The sequence below is a fragment of the Petromyzon marinus genome, chromosome 1 (assembly GCF_048934315.1).
Source record: "Petromyzon marinus isolate PM22_M1 ecotype Great Lakes invasive population chromosome 1, UKy_Petmar_22M1.pri1.0, whole genome shotgun sequence".
In the NCBI taxonomy this organism is placed as follows: domain Eukaryota; kingdom Metazoa; phylum Chordata; class Hyperoartia; order Petromyzontiformes; family Petromyzontidae; genus Petromyzon; species Petromyzon marinus.
In genome coordinates, this window is record NC_133667.1 from 34,911,061 (window position 1) to 34,928,086 (window position 17,026).

General features: G+C 51.5%; 1 protein-coding gene and 1 long non-coding RNA gene across 3 annotated transcripts in view; one reads left to right on the top strand and one right to left on the bottom strand.

Annotated features, from left to right (window-relative positions):
* Positions 1-444: 444 nt before the first annotated feature.
* On the bottom strand, positions 445-16,183 carry LOC116940722 (uncharacterized). The gene is made up of 4 exons (XR_012941835.1): positions 16,052-16,183; positions 4,294-4,354; positions 3,474-3,594; positions 445-3,184 (listed from the first exon to the last, which is right to left on the bottom strand). It is a non-coding gene; the product is annotated as an uncharacterized LOC116940722 (long non-coding RNA).
* Positions 15,556-17,026, top strand: part of TMEM266 (transmembrane protein 266) — a 255,880-nt gene continuing 254,409 nt past the window's right edge. Inside the window, exon 1 of one of the 2 annotated variants that reach the window (XM_032950713.2) lies at positions 15,556-16,521. The gene's annotated coding sequence lies outside the window, so the exon portion shown is untranslated. The remainder of the gene's footprint in view (positions 16,522-17,026) is intronic. The other variant, XM_032950703.2, reaches the window with a different exon arrangement.

The window sequence follows — 17,026 nt, forward strand, 5'->3', positions numbered from 1 at the left end:
CGCCAGCAGCAGTAGCATCAGGGCGTCACGGTGGCGAGATGTTAACCACCACGCCTGGTATGGAGGAGGGTCATGGGTTCGATCCCGACCCGGACGCCTGCTGCTGTATATTTGCAGTTTGTATGTGTCTCTCTCTCCCTGTGGTCACGTGTATTTTTCTCCGGGTCCTCCGATATTTCCCTCCACATTTAGAATCAACGCGCGTTTATAGTATTCAGCTGCTTTACGTTTCCACGTGATAAGCCACTTCGTTGAGCTATCATTTGAGGTCAGGTCGCTTCTGAAAAAGAGCTACATCGCTCAGGATGCCTTATCTGATTAAATAATAACAAATAGTTATATTGTTTGTTAATCAGCAGTAGTCACAGTGGTGTTTGCTCTGTACGTGTCAGCTCACATCCTGGACACCCCTCGCAAACGCTATGGGTTTCATCTCGAGGGACATTCCAGGTAAAAATTTTTTTTTATTAAAAACACAGCAGTTGTCAAGTGAACAACAATAATCATCAGCAGCAGTAGTGATAGAAACACATAATCACCAATAGTAGTCGCATCATCATCATTATCATCATCAGTAGAATAAGTCAGAATGAATAATTCTGACTATTATACGCAGTAATAATCGCAGAATAATAACCACCAGGGGTATTAGACGCAGCATTATCATCACCAGAAGTAGCCGTAACAGTAATGGCATTGGTAGTCATGAAGAAAAATCATCGGTAGTAGAAGCAGAAGTCAAATCATCAGAAGAAGTAGCATCATCATCACTATAATCAACAACAGTTATAGCTGAAATAGTAACATAAGCATCATCATCAGCAGCAAAATTATTACCGTGAATATCAGCAGCGGTATTGGATTATTGAACATCAGCAACAGCAGCAGAATCGTCAGTAGTGTTGCAAGTAGCAATATTATAAAGGGATCACCATTATCAGTAGCAGCAGTTCAAGGAATAGACGCAACATCAGTTGTAGACCCACCATCAACACATGCTTCCTCTCTTTGCCTCGCACATTACTTCATAGTTAAAATTACTTCACTGCCAATCCTACAACATCTCATGATGAGCCCCAATGTGACATCATTACAGAGTGCAAACCCCGCCTCGCACCTAACATCACTCTCCCTCCCAAGGGATCACGTCTACATACGCATGATCGCTTGTGTCCACCAGTGCCGGATTATCCCAGTATCAAAAGTAGCTACACATGTAGCTACGGGCCCCGCACTTTCAAGGGCCCCGCGCTAAATGATTTCAAGCTATCAATTGCGTTTCAGTGATTCTGCACTTGCTCTATTACTATAGTACTATACTGCCTTCAACTTTTACGAACGACTGAGTATATATTATTGGTTCTTTCGGTAAAGTCACGTAGAAGGGAAACAATAAAATAATAAAAATATAAAACAACAAAATTCTCACGACGTTTCGACTGCAACACAAGCAATCATCATCAGGTGTGAAAACCACAGCAAGAAAATTTGAAAAACGTGGCGGTTTTATATTTGTATTATTTTATTGTTTCCCTTCTACGTGACTTTACCGAAAGAACCAAGAATATGAATCCCTGCAGTCACGAAAGCTTTAAATCAGAACGACTGAGATTTTAAGGTTAGCGATTTGTCGTATTAAATGGTTGTATAGCAAATGGAAAAAGATACAATTACTTTACTATGCTAGTAAAAATTTTTTGTTTTTATATATGTTTTTTTAACTTAGGGCCCCTTTATAAAATATGCTACAGGCCCCACACTAGCTTAATCCGGCGCTGGTGTCCACCAGCACTCTCTTTGTCCAATCGTCACTTGCGTTGTGTCCCAATCTCTCTATGATTCATCACTCTCTCCACATCCCAACGCTCACGCCATGTCCCATCACTCATTCCGAGTCTGAAGTTTATTTTGTTGAACCAGGTTACAACTCCGTGTCCCATAACTCACTCCATATCCCATCACTTCATGACCCATCGGTCCCGACATATGCCATCTCTCATGTGCCATCACTTTCCCCTCGTACCATCACTCTGGGGGCGCCACGCAGCCGAGATGTTAACAACCTCGCCTGGTATACAGGAAGACGTGGGTACGATACCGACCTTGACGCCTGCTGTATATTTGGAGTCGGCGTGTCTCTCTCCCCGTGGTCGCGTGGATTTCCTCCGGGCCCTGCGGTTTTTTCCTCCACATTTTGAAACATGCATTTAGAGTACTGGATATGTTAATATATATATTTACATAGAGACCCACAGACTCGCATGGAGACCCGTAGACTCACGTCGTAACTATAAGATTGTCACCTGTCCAAGATCTGGTGACCGACTGGTGTTGTGTTGAACTTCACTTCAGGAGCCTGCTCAGTTTGATAGAAGACGCAGGCTGACTGAGAACTATGTGCGGGTTTTTAGTCTATGGTAGAAAGGGTGGCGATCCTCATAGAGACCCGCAGCCTCACGTATGAAGACGACAACGATGACGATGATGAGGTCATCGTATGGAGTGATAGCGGCATTCTACACGGTACGATGTCACGTTTTAAAATTCAATCAAACGACTTGAGTGAATGTCCCAGTGAATTCCGAAGATGGTTTTTCCTGTGGGGAAGGAGCGAGAGTGGACAGCTGTCCACTCGGTGTTTCATTTGTGTGAAGTTTGTGTTGTTGTTGTTGTTGTTCACCAAATTCACACTGCGGAGTTGTCCCGCAGCGTCCACCTGAGACTCTTCAAAGAGATTCTCAAGGCGGGGCTCTTCAGAGACTTGGGGGGGGGGGGGGGCTGAGAACCCAAACTCGGGTAAGGGGGTTGACCTCCCGCCGAGCGACCAAAGTCCATCGGGGGGGTGGGGGGTCACCCGCCACCTGGGGCCCCATGCAGAGACACACGCTCGATAGCGAGTCCCTATAAATTATTCACCTTCATCAGAGGCGGTCTTAAAGTTCAGCGCTTCATTCTTGCATGGCACCCCACGTGACGGGGGTGATGTTTCTCGTTGTGATGTTCTTGTCGTACAAGGGACCGGGCAGCCTGGCGCCTAGGCCCCCCCCCCCCCACCCAGCCAACTTGCAAGAGCCAGCGAGCGGCAACGTTGACGGTTCGATTCCTGCCACCGTCTGTTTGACCCTCCGGCTTGAGGCGTCGCTGTCCAGGAGGAGTCTCGCGCCAGAGCAACGCGCGAGGTGGTCTGGGACAGAGGAATAAAGAAACACAACGAAGGGGAACGAGACGAAGGAGGAGGCGGTCAGCGATGGGTAGGCGAGTCGGAGATTAGTCCGAACGTGGATGCTGCAAGGTGCCTTTCGCGGACACCACACGTATACGTGGGGTGACCAAGTTGATTCGTATCGAGAGAAAGAGAGAGAGAGAGGGGAGAGAGAAACATCATAGGATTGCATCGAGATAAAAGACAAAGAGTCAGCCCCCCACAAAGCATGCACGGACTGTAGGGGGCAAGTGCTGTGAGCGGGCAGCACCTGTGCATAGAGGCGCCACCACATACTCGCACGGCGCGACAGTCCAACCTCGGGGTGTCCACTTCACCTAAGCGGATCGAGCACAAAGCGAAGTTGCCGGGTCGAACGTTGGTGCGTTCTTCTGCATGAGTTTGGAAACACAAGACCCAATTCCGTACAGGTGAGATAAATCCTTCGTCGCAGCACGAGACGGAACGACAAGTGACCTTACTCATGGGGGGGGGGGGGGGTGGTGGTGGTGTCTCCTTCCTGGAACGATGTAGGTGTCGCCGGCAGGCTGCACCAAAACGCGCCGTCTGCTGGAGATGCACGTTAAATACCGCGTGACATCGATGCTCCACCAGAGGCCGTGCGGTGTCATTAACCAGTCTCCATTTTTATTTATCGATTGTATTTATTTATTCATCACAATGACCCACGACTATATATGATAGCAATGTACGACCGTGTAATTACAGTTGTCCAAGCAGAAAATTATTGCTCAATGTCCATTGGCCGTCAGCCAGTTTTAACCAACTATAATAATCAATCAATAATCCTTCCTGGTGGTTGACGTAAGCGGAATGATAGCAGTGCAGCTGTGTTGAGGGTTCTGACGCAGTAGCGACAGCAGCTTGAATTGGTGTCCTCATTGTTACGTGCAGTTCAAACGCTTGACGGTGGCAATATCAAACATAAACTAACCATAACCAGAGCACAGCCCATTGGCAGTCCACTGCTCTACGTTGTCTTCCCGCGCGCTGCGCTGGTCGCGGAGGACGTTTGACCATACTTCACCGCACTCGACTGGTGGGGAGGGGTATCCTTCGATGTCACTCACCCCACTGTTGCGTGAGCCGTGATCGAACTCAGGTCCACCATGTGCGACACTCCACTCCCTGCTGTGTGTGTGTGGGGGGGGGGGGGGGGGGGGGCGGTGCGGTTGGAGAAGGGGGGGCAATGTTATCGGGAGCTCAGCCCCTACCTTATTTAATGCCCCCCCCCATCACCCCCCCTCCCCCATGCACCGCCCAGCTGTAATCAGTCTCCCTCATCAATTACATTGCTGACCTTCTGTAGATTGGGGAGGCTGGTGGGGTCAGACTGGGAGTTAGAGGGGTCGTTTGGAATTTGTGGGTCATAGAGGGTCATTTGGGATCTGTGAGCCAAAGGGGTCGTTTGGGATCTGTCAAAGGGTCATTTGGGATCTGTGAGTAATAGGGGTCATTTGAGGTGTGTATGATAAAGGGGTAATTTGAGGAAGGGGTGCGAGTCAAGTTACTTGGTGGATCTGAATCAAAGGGGTCAGCAGGTGAGCTCTGCATGCCAAAGGGGTCATTTGGGATCTGAATGTCGAAGGGGGTCAGTGGGGGGGGTTCTGTGAGGATGTGAGTCAAAGTTTTCGGTGGCAATCTCCGTGTCAGCAAGAGGTCCACTTGAGCGGTGCAGATGATGATGCACGACAGCCGAATCATCTCCATATATATAAAAGGCAAAGTTGTGAATGTGTGTCTGTTCAAAATGTTTAGCGTACTTCCCGACATGCAACAAACTTGAAATTTGCCATGTGGGTACTTTTTTGGAGGGGAGCTCAATAATGCATATTTTTATATGCACGGCAAGTGAGCTGTGACGTCAAATCTGTCATGTGACCCGCGCATGTGGAAGTGTAACGCATTGTAGTGTAGTGGTTAGCGCACCGCGCTACGAACCCGGCGACCCGAGTTCAATTTCCGCTTACGGTCACCACCGGTGACGATTATTTGTACCGTTCCTGGGCCTCCCCTAGGTCAACTCAGCATCAAACGAGTAACTGCTCTGCTTTGTGAACATCGCCACTGGGGAGACAAAGGCGGCGTGCGTGGTGAATCCAAGTCCCGGGCGGGGTAGTACAGCTAGTCAGAATATATTTTTTTATACTGGAGAAATCCGACGTGCAATGAAACTATTTTTTTCATATCACAAATGTCCAGTAGATGTAGACATTGGCCAGATTCCAGATGAGGATGAAGACGCACTTGGACAAGCATCGGGCGCGTGAGCATGCACAGTAGTTGCTTAAGTTGGTAAACGTTGTGGGGGGGGGGGGGGTGCATGCGAGTCGCGTGGATTGGCAGATGTCCACATCGCGGCTGCTGCGTCATCTTCCGGAAGCCTCCTTGCCGGAGAGCAGCCACGTGCACATTTGATGTCCGCGACGTTTCGCAACCACACGCCTTGTGGAACTCGTTCAGATATTGCTCCGTAAAAGTGTTCCAAAAACACATGGGATAACTTTAAGAAGGGCGGCTGTTGTTATTCTTTTTTTCAAAAACACTGAATTCGTATGAATAATTATTTCTTATTCTTAGTTTTTTCGGTAAAGTCACGTTGAAGAGAAACAACAAATTAACAAAATATATATAAAACAATAAAAAATTCTCACGACGTTTCGACCATAACTCAAACGGTCATCATCAGGTGTGTCGGTTTGCATAAATTTATTTCGAAAACTGCATATTTATTTATTTATATATAAAAAAATAACGTTTGCGTCACGCCAATCGTTGCGCGTGACGCAAACGTTATTTTTATATATATATATAAATCAATAAATATGCCGTTTTCAAAATAAATTTATGCAAACCGACACACCTGATGATGACCGTTTGAGTTATGGTCGAAACGTCGTGAGAATTTTTTATTGTTTTATATATATTTTGTTAATTTGTTGTTTCTCTTCAACGTGACTTTACCGAAAAAACTAAGAATATGAATTACTGCAGTCACGAAAGCTTTAAATCAAAATTTAATTATTTCTTGTTTCTTTGATTTCTCACCGCAAGCGCCATCCCAGTAAACCCGGAACCGTTGGACCAACGTTCGGTCAACGTAGGGCCAACGTTGGTTCAACCACAAACCAACGTCGACTCAACGTTGGCCCAACGTTGGTTCCACAACAAACCAACGTCGACTCAACGTTGGCCCAACGTTGGTTCCACCACAAGCCAACGTCGCTTCAACGTTGGCCCAACGTTGGCATGTTTACTGGGCACGCGAAGGGGACGTGGGCTCGTGCACGAGCGCGCGCGCGCGCGCGCCGACGCCAGCCGCCAGCCGCCTCGTGGTGGATGTGCGCGCCGATGTGAACGAGCAGTAATTAGGCGACATTGTGCCGATTTGTCATCCTGATATACCTTATTGAGTTTCCCCCTGCGCCGCCGCGTACGGTTCGGCTATCGCTGGCCTTTAGCCCCGAATTATAGGCGACAGCTTGAAGGGCGTGGGGGGGGGGCGAGACTCGCCCTCGAGCCCGCAGCTCAACCTCTTCAAAAGGCGACCTGGGGAGTCAAGAGACCCTGGGGGGGGGGGGGGGGGGGGGCGGTGTGAGTGTGTGGGGAGCGGTGGTGCAGCGGTTAGCGCTACGCTACGAAACCGGCGATTCGAGTTCGATTCCCGCTCACGGCCGACACCAGTGACGATTATTTGAACCGGTCCCTGGGCCTCCCTTAGGTCGACTCAGCCTCAAACGAGCACCCGGTGTGATGTGTAAATATCGCCGCTAGGGAGACAAAGGCGGCCGGGCGTGGTGCTGGCCACGCACTCCGTCTTGAACTTGTTTCGCACCGTACGGAGCCAACCGTGCCGATCGGAGGTATGTGCAAAGCATCGTATTTAAATAACACCCCCCCCACACACACACGGCATCACACCAACGATTACATCAAAGGCATCGTACCGTATTCTCCGCATAAGATGCTCCGGTAAGTACATACAAACGTGGTCTCACACACAAAGACACCTACGCGATTATAAGATGCATTCTCAAGTTTTGCTGTAATATAAATGGGGGGAAACTCGTCTTAGAATCCAGAGAATATGGTAATGTAATTGTTACCTTATACCTTAAGGCAGGATTTTCAAAACTTCAATCAACGCGACTCGCATCCCCCCCTCCCCCCACGTTTAGCAACTGCTGTGCATGCTGCACGCGCCCGATGATTGTCAAGGTGGTGAGTTCATACTAATCTGGCAAAATGTCAGCAGATGTTTTGTGTCTGCCAAGCAGGGCGTGTGTGATAAAGTACGCACCCTAGTGTGTCGATTTAACATAAGAAACAAACGATAACCGCATTACTTGTCTTCTGTAATATCTACTTCCGCGGGCCGTTGTTAGCACTAACACGGAGGGTGATGATGCACCGCCCTGCCAGAGATCCAAAATGAAGACTTGGAGTCTCACGACATGACGCCGATAGCCCAACTGGAATAAAATTGGCGACAAGACAAAACAAATTAAATCATCTGTCTCGCCAGTGGAGGCATTCATCTGCTGGAAGCTTAAGGGGGTCAGGGGATGGACAAGCAGCTTCGATCAAATCCCGAGCCTCAAACCCCGGCTCCGGGAGGATAGAGGTCAGCGGCGGTGGGCGCGATAATTACTTAATTAGCGCGCGCGCGTGTGTGTGTGTGACACGCATAGCTTGTGCCAATCCACTGCTAGATGAGGGCCTCTGGACGGCGTGCGGGTCGTGGAGGTTATTTAGGACCACACTTCGCCACGCGTGTCAGTTGGCGGCGGGGATTGGTGAAGACAGCGAGAGAGAGGGAGACACACAGAGGGAGAGAGACACACACAGAGACACAGAGAGAGAGAGAGACAGAGAGAGACACACAGAGAGAGAGACACACACAGAGAGAGACACACATAGGGAGAGAGACACAGAGGGAGAGAGACACAAAGGGAGAGAGACACAGAGGGAGAGAGACACAGAGAGATACAGAGAGAGAGTGAGAGAGGCAGAGAGAGAGACACACATAGAGAGAGAGACACACACACAGACATACAGAGAGAGAGACAGACACAGAGAGAGACACACAGAGAGAGACACACACAGAGACACAGAGAGAGAGACAGAGAGACATCGAGAGATACAGAGAGAGAGACACACACAGAGACAGAGAGAGGGAGACAGACACAGAGAGAGACACACAGAGAGAGACACACACAGAGACACAGAGAGAGAGAGACATCGAGAGACACACAGAGAGAGACACACACACAGACAGAGAGAGAGGGCGCATAACCCACACGCACACGAAAGGGGATAAATATCCCGAACACTTAAAGCAAACAAACCTACTTTCTTACACCGCATTATGCGGGTCACGTCATGGCACTGCTGCGCCAATTATTAATTCACGAACGAGAGCCTCAAGACTCGAATTTGTAAGAGGGAGGGTGCTGCTCCCTTGGCATGCTTTCCTTCTTCTCCCCCCCTCCACCGCCAATGCCACGAATGAGAGTGTGGTTTCCCAAGGTTGGAGGCGGGAGAAGCCTGGAGAAAACCCCGCCGCGCTCGAGAGGGGGGAGACACTCCCCACTGTCACCCGCTGGCCACACCACGCAGCCCCACGCCTACAGCAGCTGGCAAGCCCCGGTGGGGGTCACCCATCCAAGTGCTTCACCGGGCGCAACTCTCCTTGCCTGCCCATCTTTTCGTGATCCACCAACCCCGTGCCCTCAAAGCAACGAAACACCTCCACGCTTGATTTGTGACAACAATTTTGGATATATTTGTAAAAAAAAAAACGCCTAAGAATTTCAACCGAATATATATTTTTTTATTTCACTCTCAATTCGCAGCGTCTCTAGATTTTTTTCTTTCTTTCTTTGCACAAGACGCCCCAGCAGCATATTACGTGCGCGGAATTTCACGATCCTCGATTAAGATGTAGATGACACGGCTCGTCCGGAGAAGCAGGGAGATAGAGAGAGAGAGAGAGAAGCCACCCCTGGTCACGAGTCGAGCCTGTCCGAGACGGCGAGAGGACAGTTTGTTCCCACGGGCTCAGCGGTGGCCCAAGTTCGATCCCATCTTCCTCCCTCCTGCTCCTCCTCCTGGGGGTTTTATTTTATAGCGAACTCCGTGCACGCTGCGTGGGTCATGGGATTGGGTTTTTTTTTCCGACTCGTTCCGCGCTGCATGCATCTCGCGATGGTGTCGCCATGGTTACCGAGATGATGTCACGATATTGGCGCGGTGCGCGGTGCATCTTATACAAGAATCGAGAGGAGATTTCATCTTTTGGTTCCTGCTGCTGCTGATGATGATGATGCTTACTGCCGATGCTTACTGTTGATGACGCTACTGCTGATGGTGCTTGCTGCTGACAATGCTGACTGCTGATAATGCTACTTCTGATGATGCTACTGATAATGATGCTACTGCTGATGATGCTGACTGCTGTTAATGCTTACTGCTGATGATGCTTATTTCTGATAACGCTACTTCTAATGATGCTACTGATGGTACTGCTGATGACGGTACTGCTGATGATGCTTCTGCTACGAGAAAATCTACCGAACGTGTATCTTTCCACGCTTGACATCAGATCATCATCAATCATCATCTGCACTCCTCCCCATCATCATCATCACCTCTTTACCCTCCTCTATCTATCCTACTTTTGTCAGGATAGTTCCCAATGCAGAATGTTACACGTGCACGTGTTACTTTACACACACACACACACCCTACATGGGGGACACTAATATCTTCTTATGCGGCGATCTCCTTATCGACTGTTCCGGCAAGTGCTGTTTGCGAGCGCTTATTAAGCCTGACAGGGCGCCACGGAGGAGTTCGTGTGGCCGGCACCACGCCTCTAGCGGTCGCCTTTGTCTCCCCTGGCGCCTTCTTGAGGCCGCAAACACACCGCGCCAGAAACGCGAATGTGAGGCCGCGTCGACGGCCAGGGAGGCCCACGTGGAGCGTGCCGTGAAAATTGGCCACTGGTGAACAGCTGCGGCCGAGACGGTGGCGCAGTGCCCACGGACGCCGGGGGGGGGGGGGGGGGGAGGGGGGCGAGACAAGGAAATATCTCAACACCCGGCACACCACATCAGTATACCGTATCGGTATTCCCTAGCCTTACGAGTAAGAGTGACGACTACTACAGTCTTCCAGCGGCGCGGTAGTAAATAACAACAATGACAACAACGGCAACGTCAACAACAACGTCAACAACGTCAACAACAACAGAAAAGACGTCGTCGCCCGGCACACCGCGTCTATCACGAGTCTCGCTCTCGCCGTGGCTACTCCTAGTCGCGTGCCAACACCCACGGCGGTCGAAGCCATCGCGACTCGGAAACGATGTCCAGGTGAGCGACGAAGGGCTCTGAGTCGCAAGCTCATCACTGACGTTGGCCGGGACGTGTGCAGCGCACGCCCCCGAACGAAGTTGCAGTAAATTATGAAGCTACGGAGAGCCGAGGAATTCCACACCCCCCCCCACATCCCCAAACGCGCGTGTCCGAATTAATCAATCACTCCATCAATCCATCAGCGCCCTCTGTTTAACCAGGTGAGGTCCCATTGACGAAGCGTGATCTCTCTTGCAAAGGAAAGGCGGATGACCGAAGCCACTTAATCTCTCGCGCGGGTTCTGTCAACATTTTTTTTCATCATCATTATTTACGATTTAGTTCGTTATTAAGGTGGAGCGGTTCGCGCCGCGACAGTTAAGCGGCGCGCTGCGCTCCCGAGACTATCTGCCCACCGAGTTCGAGTCTCGGCCACGGTTAAGTCGAGTGGCGGGTGATGTGTGAGCCGGTGCTGCGTGCAAACACCAACTCACCCACCCACCCACCGTCCCCTTTACCAACCCGCACTGACCAGCGTAAGGAAGTATGGTCAAACAACCCCCCATATAACCGACGGGGCGTGGGGAGGCCTTCATGCGGAGGTGGATTGACAAAGAGCTTTACGTTATTATTAGTAGTCACGAGTATTATAACAAATATACTTGGTAAAGGTGTTCACGCTTCCTATGGTTACCTCGCACACGCGCGAGGTAACTCTCAAAGGCACGCACAGACGGTTTCACGAACCCACTGCCTCCACCGCCTTCTCATGGCCACAACCAGTAGATTTAAATGACTAAACTTATATTTTTATTTTACCAGTTAAGGCCCACTGAGCTATGTAGCTCTGTTTCAGAAGCGACCTGGCCACAAATGATAGCTCGACCAAGCGGTTTATCGATGTGGAAATGTATAACAGTCAAGTATAAATATGGATGAGGGAAAAACCTTGAGGACCGGAAGAAAAACCACGCGACCACGGGAAGAAGATGAAACTCCTAATATACAACAGGCGTGAGGGTCGGGATCAAACCCACGACCTCCTGCATACCAGGCGAGGTAGTTAACATCTCACCCCCTCTCAATGTGCCCCCAACTGAGAGGCAGCTCTGCTCTTGGCGGCTGGGAGACACTCAATATGACATTTACAAAAAAAAGGTCACACACACACAACGGTCCATCATTTGGTCGATGACACCCCCACACATCGCCATCGCTTCCTTCCTTCTGCCAAAATCAGAACATTTATACTGGAGGAATCCGATGAGCTATGAAGCTCTTGTTTTAACAGATGTCCAGAATCAAGACCGTGTAAAGACGTGCAGGGGAGGTGAATTGTAATTCCACAAATCTCTACGCGACCCACCAACCCTTGCCCGTAGAGCGCCGAGTCATGCTGTTGATATTTGACGTAAATGACGTCAGGCGATCGGTAACATCTCAAGGGTCACGTTTATTTTGTTTAACCACGAGGGAGAACTCCAGACAGCAGGGCAGAGGCACATTTGCATGGGTGACCGAGATCTAAGTCACAGGCATTGCCCTGGCCACCGCATACACATTGAGTGGCCAGAGGAAGGAGGGATCGAACCTTCACCTCCGAGCAAACCGGCTCAGCGCGTGAGCGCACAGTACGCATTCATCGCTTGCCGCTACGCGGTCGAGCGGCAGCAGGCTGACACGTCGATGTCGCGGATTTGCGCGAATGCGGGAAATGCAAGTTGAGTCTGAAGTGAATTCTCCTTTTCACTGAGCGGTGGCGCAGTGGTTAGCGCACTGCGTTTGCGAGACCCCCTGCGACCAGAGTTCGACTCCCGACCGCGGCTTCTCGTCAGTGGCGAAGTGATGATATCTGAACCCGGTTCTGTGCGGCGTGCACGATCACACACCACGGGCGACCGACACGGTTTGGGGAGGCATTCAGACAGCGCTGGAATAGCAAGCGGCTGTAAAGCATCATTATTATTAATATCATACACAAGTGCGTTGTTACATTATCTCGCGTGGCGAGGAAAGGCACTGGACAGTGCGAGGTGGTGAAGGCAGAGAGTGGGACAGGGCTAGGACCGTGTCTGATATCTCACTTGCCACTGATGTTCGCCGTGGCCGGGACTGCAACTCATGTCGCTGTGGGTCCATAGCGCGCTGCGCTAACCACTGCGCCACCGCTCGACCCCCAGTCCCCCCCTCTACCAAACGCAGTAGTATTCACACCGTGTTCCTATGGCAAACTCCACTCCCACCCACCCACCCTCCTCCACCATGTCATTATTATTATTTTCTTTTATTTATTTTTAGCAATTGATTAGCTTGCAGAGCGTGACCGCCACTTGGCATTTAACATAAGTCGCGGTGCATCATCGCTTTCATGCGATACGCAGCGGCATTTTTGAATGCGGAGAAGGGACGCTGATATCTGAAGTTGGTGACAGCGGTCACGCAACGTGAAGTGGTTTTTAAAATTCTGCCCGACACAGCGGTGCAAATTCTGTCAAAGGAGCGATTTAGTCTCCCTATAAAAGAGAAAGATCCTCCCTGTATAGCCTGAACAGACTGTAGCGACAAGTCATATTGGCCAAGACCACGCCCGGCCGCCTTTGTCTCCCTAGTGGCGATGTTTACGCATCGCACCAGGTACTCAATTGAAGCCGAGTCGACCAAGCAGAGGCCTAGGACCGGTTCAGATGTGTGAACGTGACTTGCGTCGGCGGCCGTGAGCGGGATACGAACTCGGGTCACCAGGTTCGTAGCGCAGCGTCACGCTAACCGCTACACTACCGCTCCCCACTATAGTATTCGCCCTCTGCACACACACACACACACGCGTACGCGCGCGCACCCACACGCGCGCGCACACACACGCGTAGCCGGGGCCGCTCAGAGCCCGGGCGCGAGCTTTTTTGGACACTGCCCTCTCCGGCATCGCGTTCACCCAATTGAAGTGAGCGTCAGTTTCAGGTCTATGCGCGCTTTTATCTTCCGTGCGAGATGCTGAACGCGAACGCGGCCCTTCTCTGCGGCTACTGCACGATGACTGTCGCCCATGCGCGTCGCGTCGTTCGCACGGGGGGGGGGGGGGTTCGTGCCAACTGCGCCATTCACCCACTACGCGCAACGCCCGGCGCGACATTACGGCTGCATTGTTTAACAGCGTCAATCCCATGGAGACGCATTGGACACTGAGCTACGTGGGTGTCTGCGCGTGCACGTACGGGAGGAGCGGCGGTCACGTTATAATTATTGGTGGTGGGTTTGGAGCAGCGCTGCGATGCGAATTTGGCGCACCTGAGTTTAAATCCCGAACACGACTAACCTGAGTGGCGAGTGATGTCTGAACTGATCTTGCATTTCCCCCCCCCCCCCAACTCCCCCCTACCCATCACCAACGCGGAGTGACCATCGTGGTGAAGTATGACCACAACAACCCCCGGTGACCGACAGGGCGTGGGGAGAGGTCTTCATCCAGTAGTGGATTGACAAGAGGCTGTAAATTATTATAATGAATTAAACGTACAGCAGCAGCGTACTTTAGCAAATTGCCACACAGGCCTGGTATGACGGCGCATCGCGTGGAAGCGTCGACGGAGCTATTTTGCCCAGAATTAAACATTCCGCTGCGGTTCTGCGTTAGCAGTGGTGCACACGCACACATGACAAAACAAACTAAAGATACCCACCCCCTCGAGAAAATGTGTCAATTGCGCTGCCTTCACAGGAAACAATTAACGTTTCGGGCGATGGTCCTTCTGTCGTACGATATCTGCTGTGAAGAATGTGCATTGTCCGACCAAACAATGCCTATATATACACACTCGTAGGGCGATTATTATTATTGACCAGTGTTGCGTTTGTTACATGGCCCAAGAAAATATTTTCCGCTCGGATGTCAAACGTATTTCGTCGCTGTCACCTGGTGTGGTGCTGTCACCTCGGGGGCCACGTCGACTCAAGAAATGTTCCGTTTCACACGAAATCCACAGGCTAGTCGTGTCACGTGTCCGCTCGCAGCTTAGCCATTCCGTCTTGCTTAAAATACATACTCACGCGCTACGCATATATTTTATTTCGTATTTCTATATAAATCAACTAAAACACAAGCCAACGGATCGACGAGAGATGTTGATGCCCCTCCGACGGCCCAGCGATGTTCTTGTTAACTTCGCCTTTGGTGTCCGCAATAACGACGTTCGCTTGTTGCCGATTTAGAGCGACGGTGTTGCTGCTGCTGATATGATTATTGTAGCGACGATGCAGATGATGACGATGATGATAGCGGTGGTGATGACGACGGTGATGCAATGATGATGATGGTTAGATGAGTACAGTCGCACGTTTGCGTAAAAGTGGATTGCAGGCCGCTGTTAGCGTGGTTGCTCTTAGCGCAAGAGTAAAAAAAAGATAAGCGGTAAGAATATTGAATAAAAACCTCGCCGATTTTGACAGCCGCAATAATAATGTAAAGACAGGTCTATTAATTTCCCCACAAACAACGTACGCGGCACGGCATCACCATTTCTCACGCGGCGCGCGCGCGCACGCACCAAGCATAGCGCGCCTATGGCAGGCAGGCAGGCAGGCATCTGACTGACTGCAAGGGTTGGAGCCATCCCAAACACCCCATCGCGAGAAAATTACACAAGCGTGCATTGGGCAAGCGAGCGGACAGCACTACCCTCCCCTCCTCCCTGTCCCCCCCACGCACCCCCTTACCCAAAAAATATACAAAGAGCACGGCACCTACAAGCCAACAGACACGGACACGCTGCGATGAATTTTTAAATGCTCGGGCTGATCCTCGGTGTCTGGAGTCGTGGATGAGGTGGGGGTGGTGGATAAGGGGTGGTGATGGAGAGGGGGAGAGGAAAGGGGAAGCTAGGGGACTATGATGGGGGGGGCGGGGGGAGGACGATGGGGGAGGGGGTTGATTTGGAGGGAGGTGGGGTGGGGGTGGTGGGGTTGGGGGGGGGGTGGGAGAGGAGGAGGAGGAGACTGCGCCGCGCGGGCGCCGGGCGAGGCGAGCTCGTGGTGCCGCCGCGTGCTGCAGCCGGAGTCTCGCTTCGCTGCGACGGAACCAAGAGCAGTAGGAGAAGACAGGAGCGGTGGGGAGGGCGAGGGAGGGAGGGAAGAAGAAGAAGAAGAGAAAGCAGGAGGAGGAAGAAGAACAGGAGGAGCAGGAGGAGGCCTCTTCGCTGTGGTGGTGGTGGTGGCCACGATGTTCATGCTGGCGTCACTGGGAGAGGGCGTCCGCTCATTGGTCGCCGGGAGCCCGGCTCTGCGAGCACTGGCATCCCTGCTAATGCGCGGCGCGCTCGCGAACACGAAACGTCTCCATTAGCGCCTCATCAAGAACGCATTAATTGTTGGGGGAAACGTGTAGCCCATCACGGTCTTTCCTTCGTTATCTTATATTGATTAATATTCGCAACATATATATTTTTTCAACAACAAAAAAAACGTTTGTTTTGTACACCTGCTCCATCGTTCATCGTCGTCGTCACCGTCGTCAGTGCCGGCACCATCTCATCTCATCATCACCACCACCACCATAATCAGCATCGGCGGCGGCATCATCGTCGCATTCGTAGCCACGCGCTGCGCTCGGTGCGCCGAGCCCTCCTCCCTCCTCCGTTCGCGATCGCCGGCCGTGGTGGATTAATCCTCGCTGCGGGTTTTTGTTGCGGGGAACCGGGGAGGCGCACTGCCGAGGGAGCGCACGGACGCTGGAGAGGGCGGCTGAGGAGGGACCCTAGGAGCACGCACACGAGAGAGAGAGAGAGAGAAGAGGGAGAGCGCAAGCGAGAAAGAGAGAGCGCGCGCCCAAGGGAGAAAGAGAGAGAGACGAGAGGGAGAGAGCAAGCGGGAGCGGAGAGAGAGCGAGCAAGCCACCCACCACCCGCGAAGATTCCTGCCCTGCGCATCCCGCACGCACCCATGCAGGAGGTCAGACTGCCATCCCTCTGTCTTTCTCCTTATCTCTCTCGTGCTCTCTCGATTTCTCTGCGGCTCTCGCACGGCCGTCTCCGATGCCGGCTCTGATGCCCGATGTGGGTTTTTTTGTGTGACGGTAATGGATTTTTTTTCTACTCTCGCTCACTCTCTCTCTGATTAATTCGCTTACCCCGCAAGCGTGGTGGACGTGTACACGTGAGTGTACACGTGTGTACACACAGACACGTATACACGTGTGTACTTACACGTGTGTGCGTGTGGGGTGCATATACAGGTACCTCTGTTTGAGCGTACGCGTCTGTCTGTGCATGCCTGTGGACCTCTGAGTGTACGCGTCTGTCCGTGTGTATCTCTGCGTGAGTGAACGTGTTTGTCTACCTGCGCGTGCGCGTGTCATTCTACGGATACCCTCGCATGCAAATATACGCGCGGGTGTGCGCGCGCGTGCGTGTGTCTGTGTGTGTCTGCGTGTTTCTGTGTGTGTCTGCGTGTGCCT